This window comes from Prionailurus bengalensis, chromosome A1, assembly GCF_016509475.1.
Source record: "Prionailurus bengalensis isolate Pbe53 chromosome A1, Fcat_Pben_1.1_paternal_pri, whole genome shotgun sequence".
Taxonomy (NCBI): Eukaryota; Metazoa; Chordata; class Mammalia; order Carnivora; family Felidae; genus Prionailurus; species Prionailurus bengalensis.
Genome location: NC_057343.1, coordinates 87,556,136 through 87,572,983, shown reverse-complemented (window position 1 = coordinate 87,572,983; position 16,848 = coordinate 87,556,136). Strand labels below are relative to the sequence as shown.

The following is a 16,848-nucleotide window of genomic DNA, read 5'->3' as shown; positions in this document are numbered from 1 at the left end:
TCCTGATGAGGACTAATTAGGCCAATTATATAATTCTTAAGCACAAAGCAATCATGATCATGATAGAGATCATCAGCCAAGAAATTATAAGGGAAGAAAACTTTAGATAAAACTTAGTAAAAGCTTCAGTAAAAACATGGTTCCTGGGGTCTTGTGAATTAAACTAACAACAGAAAGATTAACCGAGACAAAGCTTACAAATTTATTAATTTTTAGTTTTACATTCATGGAGTTTCACAGCAAGGAAGTGAATTTCTAATGGACCAATAAAATATGAGAGCTTATATACCACCTTATCAAGGTAAAGTAAAGGGACAAAAGCACACTTAAAAACTTAAAAATTTGTTAGAAGAATATAACTCATGTTAAGTATTTTTAACACACACACACAGCCCAAAAGGACATAAGGAAACTACTTTTGGAGGTGATATATACCCTTATAACTTTGATCGTGATGATGGTATTATCATGACTGTGTTGTATATACAGCCAAATTCACCAGAGTGTAACTATATTCAATAACAACACTCGGAGGATTGGTGGCCTAGTGTCTAGCTACTCAAAGGAACTGCTGGAGTGGCATGACCAGCAGCTTGTTAGAATGGCAGAATGTTGAGCTGAGTTTGACAGAATCAGAATTTGCATTTAACAGAGTCCTCTGATGATTGGTAAGATGTGAAAGTCTGGGAAACAGGGTTTGGTGCATAAGTTCTCAAATATGAATTTGGTAAAGCATAACCCCAGCATGCGGTGTGTGACAGTCCTGCTTCAAATACAGTTTTCCCATGCTCTGATTGAAACAAAAAAAGAGTAATACAATATTTAGAAATGATTGCAAAGCATTTGAAACCCTTGAGCTCTGCTGATGGGGAGCAGTAACAAACTTCCTCAGTCTTGGTGTCATCATACAGTTTAAAAAAACACTTTGGGATAGATGAGCATATAATTCTGAAGTTAGCAAATCAATTCCTTGTTGGATAAAAACTGAAGTTTTTATCTGTTCTACACTCTGTTGGGTGAGAGACATTGTGAATAAGCTACTTCATTCCCCCAACAGCAACAACTCAGGGTCAGCAGTCAGCTAATCGCCTGTCTGGAAATTATCACTGAGGCCAGCTTGTACTCTGTGGCTCTGCTGGGTGGTGTAGGGGAGGAAGTGGGAGACCAGATGGTAGAGATGGGTCTGTCAGGCTCTTCTCTTTCCCCATTGCAACACTAGCCTTGGAACAACAGGAAGAAGCACATTTGCTTCTTTACCTAGCTTGAATAACATCAGTACTCTTCTATTTTCATACTTTTTCTCTCTTTTTTCCATCTTATTTTTTTGAAGTATTAGACCTCTTAGGAAAAACATTTATGTTTGATTTAACTTTTACAACCCCAGGAACAAGAAAATTTCACTTTTTTTTACACATTCCCTACAAGAAGCTTTCTTTTTGTGTGTTTGGAAGAGGACAAAATATTGGTATTTTGGAGATCTCAGATTTCTGAAGAATAAGAAAGCTCCTACCCCTTCTGACTCTCCAATCTGGAATTTCCTTGGAAGCAAAGTGAACACAGAATGTTAGGTTTAATCTCTGATGTTTCAGCTTGATTTTTCTTTATACACAAGCACACATGCATGTCTTCCTTTCCCCCTCCCCTTCAGAGCAGTTCCTGCCTTCTCTACCATGCCCAGCCCTTAGCAGCTCATGGTTGTGACCACACAAGCCAGTGGTCAGATGCAACGTCCTGCTCATAACTGTGCCCATTTTTGCCGAAAGTGGAGTGAAACTCAGGAGCTGAAAAACAGGGTCACAGTGAGAAAATGGGGAATTCTCTACTGAGAGAACTCAAGTAAGTCTGGCTCTGGGCAAGGCTGTTTCTTGGAAGAAGAGGGAAAAGGAGACTGGGTGTATACATTTTGAATGATGAGACAGTTTGCTTTAAGAGGTGTGTGCCTGAAGACAGCATTCTTTAAGAACTCACAGTGACCTCTCGCTGCCTCAATTTACTCCTTCTTTTGCCTTACTTTGGAAAGGTCATAAGGTTACCATATTTAGAAAATAAAAACACAGGATGCCAATTCAAGTTTGAATTCAGATAAACAATTTTTTTTAGTGTATATATGCCTTATGTAATATTTGGAGCATTATTGCTTGGTCATACTTATACTAACAAAATTATTTGTTCTTTATCTGAAATTCAAATTTAACTGTGCATTTTGCATTTTATTCAGGAACCTTGGTCTGTAGTCACTTGAATCTTTCTGCACCTTTCTATTCTCATCTGGGTATGGGATTTATCTTCCCACTCTTCAACTTCATGGGGTCTCTCTGTATGAGAATAAACAGTCAGGTTCTTGAAAGTCATGGATACAAAATAATGTACACCAATCCTTTTGATCTAAGTAGTGCCTTTTTGTGGTGACTTTATCCTTCCTTATCTTCTTTGAGTGCTTTTGAAGTTGTAGAATACATATGGATAATAGGCATCACTCTGCTTAATCTTAGAGGATTGTTTTTCAGCACCTCACTCTCCCATCCACTTACCCTAACTCCTTCCACACAATCTTATTATCTTGTGTTATATAGCACGAGTAGATCTTTAAAATTAAGATATAGGGACGCCTGGGTGGCTCAGTCGGTTGAGCAACCAACTTCGGCTCAGGTCATGATCTCACGGTTTGTGAGTTCAAGCCCCGCGTCGGGCTCTGTGCTGACAGCTCAGAGCCTGGAGCCTGCTTCCGATTCTGTGTCTCCCTCTCTCTCTCTGCCCCTCCTCCACTCATGCTCTGTCTCTCTCTGTCTCAGAAATAAAGAAACATTAAAAAAATTTTAAAAAGTAAAAATAAAATTAAGATATAATTTACATGTAACATTGTACACATTTAAAGTGCACCACTTGCTACTTTGATACATATATATGTTGTACTGTGTTACTGCCATAATGTTAACAAACACCTCTATCACAACATATAAATTATCATTTCTTTTTTTTGTGATTGGAACAATTAATATCTAGTCCCTTAGCAAGTTTGAAATTTATAATATAATCTTATTGATTATAATCACTATACTGTGAGTTACATCTCCAGGACATATTTATGTATTCATTGCAAGTTTGGGCCCTTAAATAATATCTCCCTAATTCCCCACCCCCGGCCCTGGTAACCACCATTCTACTCTTGGTTTGTACTAATTTAGCTTTTTAAAATTGCACAGATACGGGATATTTGTCTTTCTCTGTCTGGCTTATTTCACTTAGCATAATGCCCTCAAGGTCATGCCTTATATTATATAATACATAACATATATTATCTATCTATCTATCTATCTATCTATCCATCCATCCATCATCTGTCACATCTTCTCTATATACTTGTCTATTGATAGTCACTTAGGTTGTTTCCACATCCTGAGTAGTGTAAGTCATTTTGCAATAAACATTGCAGTGCAGATATCTCTTTGATACCCTGTTTTCATTTCCTTTGGCTGTATATACAGAAGTGGGATTGTTGAATTATATGGTAGTTCAATTTTTAATTCAAAAATTGCTTTCCATAGTGGCTAGGTCAACTTACATTTCTACCAGCAGTGTAAAAGGGTTCCATTTTCTCTACATCCTTGCCAACACTTGATTTCTTCTTCTTGATGGTAGCTATTCTAACAGGTGTGAGGTGATATCTCATTGTGGTTTTGATTTGCATTCCCCCACTAATTAGTGACATGGAACATATTTTCATGGACCTATTGGCCATCTGTATGTCTTATTTGGAACAATGTCTATTTAGATACTCTGCCCACTTTTTTTTAAGTTTATTTATTTTGAGGGAGAAATATTGGTTTTGAGAAAGTGGTTTTGATATGTGTTTCCCTAGTGATTAGTAATGTTGAGCACTATTTAATGTAACTTTTGGCCACTTGGTTGTGTTCTTTGACACAACTGCGTTAATCTGCCCATGGCAAAACTCTAATCACCTTACTCCTGTGTTTCAGCGGGCACATCCATTTCCCACTACCTAACATGTAAATTATATACCACTTGTTTTGCAATTTGAGGTCTTATATATTCTGTTTTACTAAGTCCCTCCTTATTGTTCTCTTATCACTTTGGGCATTGCCTCCATCACTTGACTTAGCAACCAAACTCTAATCAACTTTTTTCTATTTACTAGGGAATCTCTCAAGGGTAATTGTTGCCTTGTCTCTGTGTCTCTCTAGAACTTAGCACAAAGCAAGGATTTAAAGAAAGTATAATTAATTTTGTTAAATATACTTTTCTGCCCTTTCTACCATAAATATGTTTTATGGACCTTATATCCTTATCAATCTGACCACTGGTTTCTCTTTTAATTTTAAGCTTGTGTGCACTGGCTATCAGAACTCTTAGTCAAAAGTACATTTTCAACCATCTTTCCTTATCAAAATATTCATTCTGCAATGCCCTGGCCAAATGCTACATCTTTATTATCTCTGCCAGAAATTATCCTTTCACTTTTTTGTGACTTGTAAATGGTTTATGTGCATTTATGACGCTAACCACATTCTACCTAGTGTCATGATTATACATACACAAGTCTTTTAGATTATGGATCCTCTGATTACAATGACAGTGCCTTTAAAACCTGAAAAATCCCTGAAACTTGTGCTTATATTCTATGGAAAGTAGGCTTTCTATATATATTTTTTTCTTTTGGCTGTTATGAAGAAGCATGTATAATTCTCATTCCAGAACGATGATCTGCTTCAGAATACTGAGATTAAAAGGAGTTTTCCATTTTTAGTCTTGTCCCTTTTTGCATTGATTTTTAAATTTTATTTTTTAATGTTTATTTTGAGAGAAAGAGTGGGGGAGGGAGATAAAGAGCAGTGGGGAGCAGAGAAAAAGGGAGAGAGTATTCCAAGCAGGCTCCATGCTGTCAGAACAGAGCCCAGTGTGGGGCTCAGTGTCACAAAACATGAGATCATGACCTGAACCAAAATCAAGAGTTGGACACTTAATTGACTGAGCCATGCAGGCACTCTGATAATAACACCGTTTGAAACATGGGCACTTAACTCCACACCAGTTGTCTGGTCATAATGCAACTAAATTTGAAACTAAAGGGAAAATAATTCTAAAGAAGTTCTAAACTTGGGGAAGAAAACACGCATGCAGATATTTGGCTCTTAGAGAGTTTGTGACTGCATAGATAAAATAATCTGCAGTCAGTGATTACTTCCAGGAGTCAGAGGATGAATATTCATTGAATGATGTTCCTTGTGAACTACATAATTCCTGTGAGTGATTCACTGAGACAAAATATACACTATATAGCACAAGAACCTGAAAACAAGTAGTTAAAAAACAGCTATCACTGATTAATCACCTACCATGTTCTTTCTAGCTTATATGAATTGTTTCATTTTATCTTCACTACTAAATCTAGGATCTGGCAATATTCATACCCCTACTTTGAATATGGGGATATGGAATCAAAGAAACCAAGGAATGTATCCAGTACTATAGGAAAAGCAAGAAGGGATTTCCAAGGTGAAATTTATTGGGAACTATCTATTCCCTTTTTATCTAATTGTATGACCTCCAAGCAATGATGCTAATGTGCTTTCCAAAGTTCACCAATAATTTACTCAAATAATACAGGAACACTAATTCAAAGGGATACATACACCCCTTTGTTTATAGCAGCATTGTTTACAATAGCCAAGATATAGAGGCAACCCCAGTATCCATGGATTGATGAATGGATAAAGATGTGGTATGTATATACAATGGAATATTATTTAGCCACAAAAGAGACTGAAATCTTGCCATTTACAATGACATGGATGGAGCTAGAGAGTATTATGTTAAGCAAAATAAGTCAGAGAAAGACAAATACTATATGATTTCACTCATATATGGAATTTAAGAAACAAAACAAATGAGCCAATGGAAAAAAATAAGAGAGAGACAAATCAAGAAATGACCTCTTAATTATAGAGAGAAAAACTAATGGCTACCAGAGGGGAGGCGGGTGTGGGGATGGATTACATCATTGTTGGGGATTAAGGAGTACACTTGTTTTGATGAGCACCAGGTAATATATGGAAGCATTGAATTAGTATATTGAAAATTTGAAATTAATATAATACTGTATATTAGGTAACTGAAATTAAAATAAAAACTTAAAAAAATCCAAATACTACCCATATATTCCAATTAAGTAATAGCTGTCTAAAGTTCCTTTGAACTGTTAGCGTTTTTTTCCACTCTTGTTTTTCCCTCTTGGAATTTATCTGTTGAAGAAATGATCTGGATTTTATTGGTTACATTTGTATGCTGTTGTTTCAAATATGTCTCTTATAAGTTGTAATTATAAACTGATGTTTATATCTAGCTTCTTGATCAAATCCAAGTTTGAAGTTGGCGGAGAGGGATACTCCATAGGCAGTTTGTAGACTTTCCTTAGGAGGTACATATTTTTTCCCTAACTTTACTAAGATATAATTGACAAAATTGTTTTGTAATGTAAAAAAAAATATTCTGGATAAATAAAAAAATTCACCAGTGAAAGGGGTGCTCTAGACAGAAATTAGCTTATTTTACTTACTGGAATAAAATATCTCCCATTACCAATTAATCAACATGTCCAACCGTGCAGCCCACATTTATTTGCCTGTTTATTTATTTCATGATCATAGTATATGAGGGTAATAATAACAACCACATCATACAGTAATTATAGAAAATAATGAGATAATCTTGTGAAATTCTTAAAGACTTTAAAAAAATGTTTATTTTTGAGAAAGAGAGAGAGAGAGAGAGAGAGAGAGAGAGAGAGATGATGAACCAGGGAGGGGCAGACAGAGAGGGAGACAGAGCATCCCAAGCAGGCTCTGTGCTGTCAGAGCAGAGCCTGACTCAGGGCTTGAACTCACAAGTTCTGAGATCATGACCTGAACCAAAATCAAGAGTTGGACGCTCAACCAACTGAGCCACCCAGGTGTCCCTTGCACTTTGTTTTTCTGAGATATCTATTTTAAGTCATCATGTTTATTATGTAATAGTTCATACTATTTGTTTTTATCTCTGTAGCACTTATTCTGATTTACTTATTTATTTATTTATTTATTTATTTAAAGTGTGAGAGAGCAAGCAGAGGAGGGGCAGAGAGAGAGGGGAAGAGAGAGAATCCCAAGCAGGTTCCATGTTGTCAGCACAGAATGTGGGGCCCAATCTCACGACCCTGTGATCATGACCTGAACTGAAAGCGAGTCGGATACTTAACTGACTGAGCCACTCAGGCAACTCTCTGAAATGTGTTTTCATGTTTGTTTAATTCCCCTTTTCTTTTTACTTAATCGATTTTGCCAGATTTTTGCTCATCCTGCCAATTTTATCCTTTTCTAATATTTAGTTTTCTACCACATTTCTTTCCATAACTTTCCTTCTTTCTTCTTTCTTTTTTCCAACTTCTTGAGATATCTGCTTATGTTGTCATTTTCAATCATTTGTTTCTTCTTATGAATGTATTTTAACAGCTCATTTTCTTCACATTTCCTTTTATTTATATCTTGAAAATTGTCTTCTATGGCTTTCATATCATTTTAAGAGTATTTCAGGAAATTTTCTTTATTGTTTCCTTCTTTAAAATAAGGATTAATTATTACATTACAGTGCCTGACATATGTACATTTTTAGATATTTAATTCTTGATTTTCGATTGACTTCATAAAGAAATCAGGTGAAAGGGCACCTGGGTGGCTCAGTTGGTTAAGCGTCCGACTTCACTTAGGTCACGATCTCGCAGTCTGTGAGTTCAAGCCCTGCGTCGGGGTCTGGGCTGATGGCTCAGAGCCTGGATCTTGCTTCGGATTCTGTGTCTCCCTCTCTCTCTGTCCCTCCCCTGTTCATGCTCTGTCTCTCTCTGTCTCAAAAATAAATAAACGTTAAAAAAATTAAAAAAAAAGAAATCAAGTGAAAATTGTTGATTTTTTGGTATTTAGATTTCCTTTATGAAGTTATAATGTCTGAAACTTATGCCAAATATTTGGGAAGTAAAAAAAAATAATTGTCAAAAAACACAGAAAGTATGGAAAAATTACGTTTGATCTCAACACTTTGACCAAGATACATTTTAAGGTTAATTTAATGTCTATTGTTTTAATTATTAGTTTTAATGATTCCTTAATTCAGTCAACAAATGTTTATGGCCTGACATTATCTAAATTTTGCTTGATTAAAGAAATAGTGTACAGCAGAATTTAGTGTTCATTTCTGTTCAGTAATAATGACATGGAATTTCAATTAGGTTCCTGCTAATGTTAAGGATTTTATGGTTTTTTTTTTAACTTTAAAATGCAAACATGTCTTAGAAGAATGTCAGTGAACTATTAATAATCTCAAGGAGAATTGTTTTATAAGATTCTTCATTGGCCAGTTTAGAAAAGTGGAATTATGAGAAAACCAGGCTCTAGGGAAAAAGAAGAGAGCACATAGGACACTAAAATTAAATGTTGTCTGATTTGCAGTCTATGCTATTTGGTAATCATTACATCCAAATTTAACCGTTAGTGAATATTATCCAGAAATCTGTATGTCAGAACTTATCTCCACAAAGGACTCTTCTTCCAAAAATCTGATTTACTTTGTATTTAACAAATACATATGTATTCTATTCTTTGCTTACTGGTCAAATATGCCCATATATGATGATGATATTGAGCTTTTAAACATGAACACTGAGGAAATATCTTCTGTAAATATTGATGGCAAGCAAGAGTGGGGATCTTGCTATCATAGTCTGGGATATTTTGCATACAATCTTCTATATAGAAGCAGGAGAACAGACACATGTTTGGGATGTGATAATATAGGAAAAGAAAACATTCAAAGAAATACGATTTGGACAACTGGTGTAGGAGAAAATTTGATTCACTGAATCACAAGCTTGGGTCTGTATCTCACTATTGTATAAGCAAGAAAGCCACTGATTTCTCTCAACTCAATTCCATCACTGAGTGCTTGCTTGATTCTTATAAGGATGATGATAGTTGGTGGGAAAACATCAAGAGTAATATGCACAACCAACTCTCTGAAGGTGGGTGAGGATCATAATGTTCTGTATGTATATGTATGGCCAAACAGCAAGGCTTGAAGAATCTTGCTTTGGATCACATGACCAAGGTTGATAGTGCTAGTATTCCACAGGGATGGATGCACCTGAGATGCTGGTCTCCTCTGGTCATCCTAGAGAAGTCAAGCCTTTCTGTGGTTAGGATCTTTCTCTATTCTTGGCCCCTCCCACCACCTTCTGACAGATCAGACTGTAGCCATTTCATCCTATTGTAGGCTTGGCCTCTTGTGGTTAATTTCTGAACTGCATTCTATATCTGTGACTGCCCTTTCTAAAGGACAAAGAAGTTTGTCAAAAAGAAAAGGCAGACTTTGTTTTAACAGTAAGGAAAGCAAGAAAAGGGGGTGAAGACATTTGAAGGGAGATAAGAATCTCTTCTTTTCTATGTGTTTCCATCTAGTTGCCTGAGAAACAATCAAAAGAAGCACAAGAAAGTAAATCAACATGTGGAAAGAAAATGGTAAGAACACAGCATATCAGAGTATTTTTCTCTGAGATTTATCTCTGTCTCACAAGAGACTGAGAATCTCTGTGTCACAAAAGTTAACATCTTATTTGAAACCTCTTAGAGCTGGACAGAATGATAGAATTCTTTGGTCTTTGCCTCTAAGACTTGGCAGAAGTTTATTTGGAGACCCTAAAAATAATGGGCTATTGGTGCACATATGTTTCATTTCTTCATGGTTATACAAAGTACATGTACAAACAGAACTGAAATAAAGGATGGTTATTTCAGGTTGGCTATTTACAATGGACACACTTCCAACTTATTCTTCACACTTAGAATAATTTTTGGGAAATATAAGTCTCATCATGCTTTTTCCTCGAGACCCTTCAATTGTTCTCCACTGTATTCAGAATAAAATACAAACTCTTCACCAGGGACTACAATCCTATAAGGATTGACCCCTGAATGCCTCTCTACTCTCATTCCCCACTCCCCATCCTCATCCATTATCTTCCAGGAATTCTGCTGTCATTTAATGTTCTTTAAGCCACCAAGCTCAGCCTGAAGTCAATGCCCTACTGTGCACTAGTACTGCTCTTTTAGCACTCATGGTTTTTATTTTGTCCTTATGCCTGAAAGGATCTCTTCCTGGAAATTTTGACTCTCACACTGTTCTCCCAAAAATGTCCTTAAGTACATGATGTGAGAACATTGCATCCACACCCCATGGATTTCCTGTACTGCATTAAACCTTTCTATCAACTGGTAATCTTATATTTGTTAGTTTAGCTTTTTATAGTCCATGTGCTCTTTGGATCTCTGACCACTGCTTGACTTGCCATTGTCTCTCTGTTGCCCAACCTTTACAAGATACTCAAAGTAAAAAAAAAAAAAAAAAAAAAAAAAAAAAAAAAAAAAAAAAAAAAAAGAGTGGAAAAACAACAGCTTTCTCACACTGATAACTTGCCCCAGCTTATATAGAAAGAAACACCCTCCCTTCTTTGCTGACCATGGGATTTTCATATCTTTGTATTCAACCTCTTTCCTAATCATTGTATCTCACCATCTGGGTTTTTATCTATGAGATGGTTTCTTTTTCTCTAAGTGTGAAACAATGAGGGATTGATGGGAAGGCCCATATTTGTTGGTGATATGAAATGATGTTTGGAGTAATTAGCCATTCCCTAAGTATTTAATTTATGCTTTCTTTTCACAGAGGAAAAGGTAGAGACAGTAGGGTGGCTATGCCGCCATTGTAATGAACCCCCCTTTATAGTGTGTGGCTGAAGAGATGATGTTATTGAACCAAGATCCTTTTCTCAGGCTGCCACAAATACATTCTGTACAACGCAAAGTCATTTAAACTTGGCTTTTGCTTTATCATCTCTGAAATGAGATCTATGCTACTGTTCTTTTCTAATTTTCCCTTTTAAAGGAATTGAAGTGTTGACATTTTCAAATACATGCAAGTTTTTATTATAAACAGACAATAACTAAATGAAGAAAAATGAAATGGTCTATGGTGTTCCCATCCAAACGATTTTTTTAAAGTTTTATTTTAATTCCAGTTAGTTAACATAGAGTGTTATATTAGTTTCAGGCATACAATATATTGATTCAATATTCCATAGATTACTCAGTGCTTATCATGCTAAGGGAGGACTTAATCACCTTCATCTATTTCATTCATCCCCCCACCCACCTCCCCTCTGGTAGCCATCAGTTTGCTGTCTATAGTTAATAGTCTGCTTCTTGGTTTGCCTTTCTTTCTCTCTTTCTTTACCCTTTACTCATCTATTTTGTTTCTTAAATTCCACATATGAGTGAGATCATGTGGCATTTGTCTGATCAACTTATTTCACTTAGCATAATACTCTCTAGCTCCATCCATGTCATTGCAGATGAAAAGATCTCATTCTTTTTTTATGCCTGAGTAATATTCCATGGATATTTGGGCTTCCATATCTTGGCTATTGTAGATAATGCTGCTATAAACATCGGGGTGCATACATCCATTTGAATTTGTGTTTTTGTATCCTTTGGGTAAATACCTAGTAGTGTGATTGCTGGATCATCAGTGTAGTTCTATTTTGAACTTTTAGAGGAACCTCCAAACCATTTTCCAGAGTGACTGCAAATTTTATGAATAGGATTCAGAATTTTAACCAGTCAGCTTGGTGAGGAAGATTTCAATTGTTTTGACTACCCAAGTCAATTGTAATCATATATATAATATAAGACTTAAGTGGGCTAGAATTAAATTCAGTTTCATTTTTGGCTAGTTTGATAGGATGATGTTCTTTGAATGATGTTATGTTCTGTGCATCTTCCTGAGTCAGTTTTGGTTATCTTATTTTCACTAGAATATTCTCATTTAATTCATTATTTTAAACATATGTTTAAGGATAGTATGAGCTCTTTCAAGTCACTTAATTTTTTAAAATATAGTTTTATAGAGCTATAGTACCATAAAGTTCACACTGTTAGGTAAATCGTGTGATAAGTTTAGGAAAACATATATTCATGTCATCTCAGTTAAGATATGGAATATTTTTATCACTTTTCCCCTCACCAGCAACCCCTGGCAACCACTGATCTGATTTCTGTTTTGCTTTTTTTCTCAAGATGTCACAGTATCATTGCTTTTGTCATTATGAGGTTTTTATTTTTGCTTTCCTTATTTTTTCACTGTTGCTCTTCTAATTGCCTAGAATTCAAAACTTAAATTTTGTGTTTTCTATTTTTTTTCTAATTTAAAAATTGGACATGCAGGAATATAAATTTTTCTCTAAATAATATTTCATCTGTATGTATCCCATGTGTTGCTAAAGGAAATATTATTTTCCAACATTTTGTTACTTTGCTTTTTATGTTTTCTTGAATATGAGTTGTTTTAATTCCAAATTTGTTTTCTATTTTTGATAATAAGTTCTGATTTTATTGCATTATAATGTTATTTCTGCTTGTGGATTTTATCAAAATTCTTTACCATCTATTGTGCCTCAACATTGAAACAAGTTACTTATATTCTTTAAATTGTGGTTTCTTCATATGGAAAATAATTTTAAAATTAAAAATACTGTAACTTTAGATTGTAAAGGTAACATTTTAAAAATTAACATTCATACGTTAGTACAATGCCTGAGTGGAACCAGCATTTGATAAGTATTAGTTAGCATTTTGTTTATTATGCCGCATAGACTTTGAAAATTATAATGACGGGTTTTTTTAAGGGTCATACTTTTTGAAATTTATTAGGAAAACTTGATGTTTAAATTTTTTTAAATGTTTATTCATTTGAGAGAGAGAGAGAGAGAGAGAGAGCAGGAGAGGGGCAGAGAGAGAAAGGGACACAGAACCTGAAGAAGGCTCCAGGCTCTGAGCTGTCAGCACAGAACCTGGTGCGGGGCTTGAACTCACAGACTACGAGATCTTGACCTAAGCTGAAGGTAGTGCTTAACCAACTGAGCCACCCAGGTGCCCCAGGAAACTTGATTAATTATGTATTTCAGATATTCTCTGTTCTTATTTTTCTTGATTTTTTCTTGCTGTCTGAGAGAAATTAATCTACTACTACTTTGTTTCCATTCATGTTCATTTTTTTTTCTTTCCTTCATATTGATTCTATGTTGGTAAGTAATAGTTCATCACAATTGTAGGTATTTGTGGTTTTGTCTTTATCTATGTCATATCCTGTCCATCTTTGTTCTGAAATGAGAGCAGTTTATTGTCTTTATCTTGTAATATGTGTGTAGACCGATGTGGTGGAAGGGTCAAGGTAGGTTGGGGAATAGCAGGCAACTCCCCTGCAGGAAACAAAGAGGATAAGAGTGAGTATGTATTAACACTTAATATTGTCTGAACTAATTTCTACATATTAGGCTGCATTCGTTTTGCTTGGGCTACCATGATGAAGTTCCATAAACTGGGAAATTCAACAGAAATATATTTTGTCACAATTCTTGATGCCTCAAATCCAAGGTCAAAGTGCTAGGGAGTGAGTCTCTTCTCAGGCCTCTCACTTTGGCTTATATCCCTATCTTTTCCCTGTGTCTTCATATCATCTTTGCTCTATGACTATCTGTGTCTAAATTGCCTCTTCTTATAAGGACAAAACTCAAATTATGAATTATGGCCAGACCTTCAACCACAGAGCTGGCTGCACAGGTTAGATTCATCATTCAACAACTTCTTTATAACATGACTTTGCATTTTACAAAATTGAAATGTGGTTTTACAGTCATCTTCTGATTTGTTCTTTTTTCCTAAAGAATTCATAGGTTTTATATCCCCTCAATACTAATATATTTGACAATACCCATTTTCATTTATTGGAGAGTCATAGGATTCTTGTAATCCTATTTTCCTCACCATTTTGTGGGCTTGCCTTCAGATGGAAGTTTGGGCTACCTTAAACGCACCTCACTGATGAAGTAGTTTCACAATGTTTTCCTCATGGATGTTTTAGAATTTATCATTATTCTTGAAGTGCAGAATCTATTGCATATCTCAATGTTCCATGTGATTTGTGTTAGTTCTCCATAAAATCAATTTTCAGGCTGAAGTCTTTATTTCAGGTATCTTATTGTATCTTTGAATGGTTTTGTTTCATTTTTGTGGTTCTCATCTCCAAGATTAACTATTCTGTATGTATGACATCATCTCTTTATGTTTTATTTTCCTTTCTCTAACCATACTACATTCTCATTTTCTACAAGTTAATGTTTATTTTAAGCATATGCTGCTGGCTTGTTTTAGAAATAATTGATTTTACATATTGATGCTTTTAGTGCTGTTTTAATCTCTCTAAATATTTTATCGTTTCTTTCAATTGTTTTCATGCTTTATGCTAGCCACTTACTTTATCCATTTATTATTTTTAATAATAATTAACATATTACATCTATCTGCCTTTAATATATTTTCTGCTTTCTTTTTATTATTATTATTATTATTATTTTATCTAATTCATATTTGCAACTTTGTGCTTAGTGTTTTGAATGGAAGTAGGTGAGATAACATGGTGTGTGTTTACCTTTGTGTATTTCTTTAGGGAAGATACAAAGGAGAAATAAGCTAAGATTCAAGCTTTGCTTTTGGTATGTTGTCTCGGACTGCCTCCTCACCAAAAATTCTTCCTCTGCAGTGGGCACATCTCTTTTCTGTGTATATTGCCCTCTTTGAGGTGGGCAGGTCATTACAAAATTCTTTGTCTACATTTTCTCTCAAGTTTATGAGACTGGGAGACAGAGAAATAGTAGACCATGTGTTGGTACTCAATCTCCTTTTAGCCACTCACTCCCTGTTCTGGTGTGGAATTGTGTCACTGTAGAGATAATCTCTATTTCTCTCATCACCAGTCTGCACTTATTAATTTAGGTCATTGTAAATTTGTGTTCTGAAATTTTTGGACCTTCTTATTTACCTTCCTTTGTTTTCTTCCTTTTTTTTTTTTTTTTACCTTATTTACCTCCCTCATCAAGAACAACAGAGAAATAAATTGGCTTTCAATATTCTCCCTCAAGTTGTTCCAAATTTCACTATATTGCACATATGTTCCACATACATATGATATTATACCTAGTATGATAGTCTAGTAATTCTTTAAGTTTCATAAAATATGGAGTTTTATTCTCTGCTTCTTATTCTTTTGCTAGACTTTGGGTTTTTCTTTCCTGCTTCATTGGGTTATAATTGACAAAATTTTAAAATACTTAAAGCAAATGTGATTTATGTATACTTTGTGAAAAGAATCCCCCTCATCAACTTAATTAACATAACCATCAACTCTCACAGTGTTATCAGCTCTATTTCATGGTTTTTCCGAAACAAAGTAAGCAGGATTTAATTTCAATTAACACTTGAATTCTAAATCTACCAATGACTTTACGTTAAGAGCAGTGAAACATTTCCTTCAAGTGTGTTTTCAGCTTCAGATAACTGGAGTGTATCATGTTATTATCTCTTTCCTTTGTAGGCAGGAAATGGCTACATTTGAGAGAGAAAATCCAGTTCAAGATAAGAAAAGTAAGTCATTGCTTCATGATATTTTTCATACAAGGGAAGTTGTAAGTTTAAACACCTAAAGTGGTTCTGATACTATGTTAGACAGGATTGAAGGAAGCACTGTTTGGTGTCACTATTATCATTATTATTATTATTATTATTATTATTATTATTTTGTCTAACAAAACTGATCTTATTACTTTTTGTATGACAGTAATGATTTATTTATGATTTATTTTGTTTTATTTATATTGTTTTCCTTAGATTTTTACTTTTTTTTTACACTTTTGTAGTCATTTTTTATTAGAGATATAATTTATTTACCTTGTTAAAAATCTAATAATCCAAAGACTGTTGACCAAATGACATGTAACATACAGGAAAAAAAACCAGATTCTTAGCTATATGCTATATTAGAAATATTTAAGTTTTTCTTGGGTAGCCTGAATTTCTTTTCTTTTTTTTTTTGTGAATTGCACATTTTTATTTATTAGGTTTTTTGAAAATTCTAGTATATTTAACATACAGTGGTATATTAGTTTCAGGTGTACAATATAGTGATTCAACAATTCTATACATTACCCAGTGCTCATCATGACAAGTATACTTTAAAAAAAAATGAGGGGCGCCTGGGTGGCGCAGTCGGTTAAGCGTCCGACTTCAACCAGGTCACGATCTCGCGGTCCGTGAGTTCGAGCCCCGTGTCAGGCTCTGGGCTGATGGCTCAGAGCCTGGAGCCTGTTTCCGATTCTGTGTCTCCCTCTCTCTCTGCCCCTCTCCCGTTCATGCTCTGTCTCTCTCTGTCCCAAAAATAAATAAACGTTGAAAAAAAAAATTAAAAAAAAAATAAATAAAAATAAAAAAAAATGAAACTTATTGCCAAATTGGCTTCCATACAAAACCCAGTGCTCATCCCAACAGGTGCCCTCTTCAATGTCCATCACCCACTTACCCCTACCTCCCACCGCTCCCCACCAACCTTCAGTTTATTCTCAGTTTTTAAGAGTCTCTTATTGTTTGCCTCCTTCCCTGTCTGTAAATTTTTTTTTTCCACTACCCTTCCCCAATGGTCTTCTGTTAAGTTTCTCAGGATCCACATAAGAGTGAAAACATATGGTATCTGTCTTTCTCTGTATGACTTATTTCACTTAGCATAACACTCTCCAGTTCCATCCATGTTGCTACAAAAGGCCATATATCTTTCATTCTCATTGCCACGTAATATTCCATTGCGTATATAAACCACAATTTCTTTATCCATTCATCAGTTGATGGACATTTAGGCTCTTTCCAT

At 34.9% G+C, this 16,848-nt stretch overlaps 1 long non-coding RNA gene across 1 annotated transcript; it reads left to right on the top strand.

The window, feature by feature from the left end:
• The first annotated feature begins 1,661 nt into the window (after positions 1 to 1,661).
• On the top strand, positions 1,662 to 15,569 carry LOC122470872. Its single transcript, XR_006294031.1, has 3 exons — positions 1,662 to 1,836; positions 9,501 to 9,560; positions 15,526 to 15,569. It is a non-coding gene; the product is annotated as an uncharacterized LOC122470872 (long non-coding RNA).
• Positions 15,570 to 16,848: the final 1,279 nt, after the last annotated feature.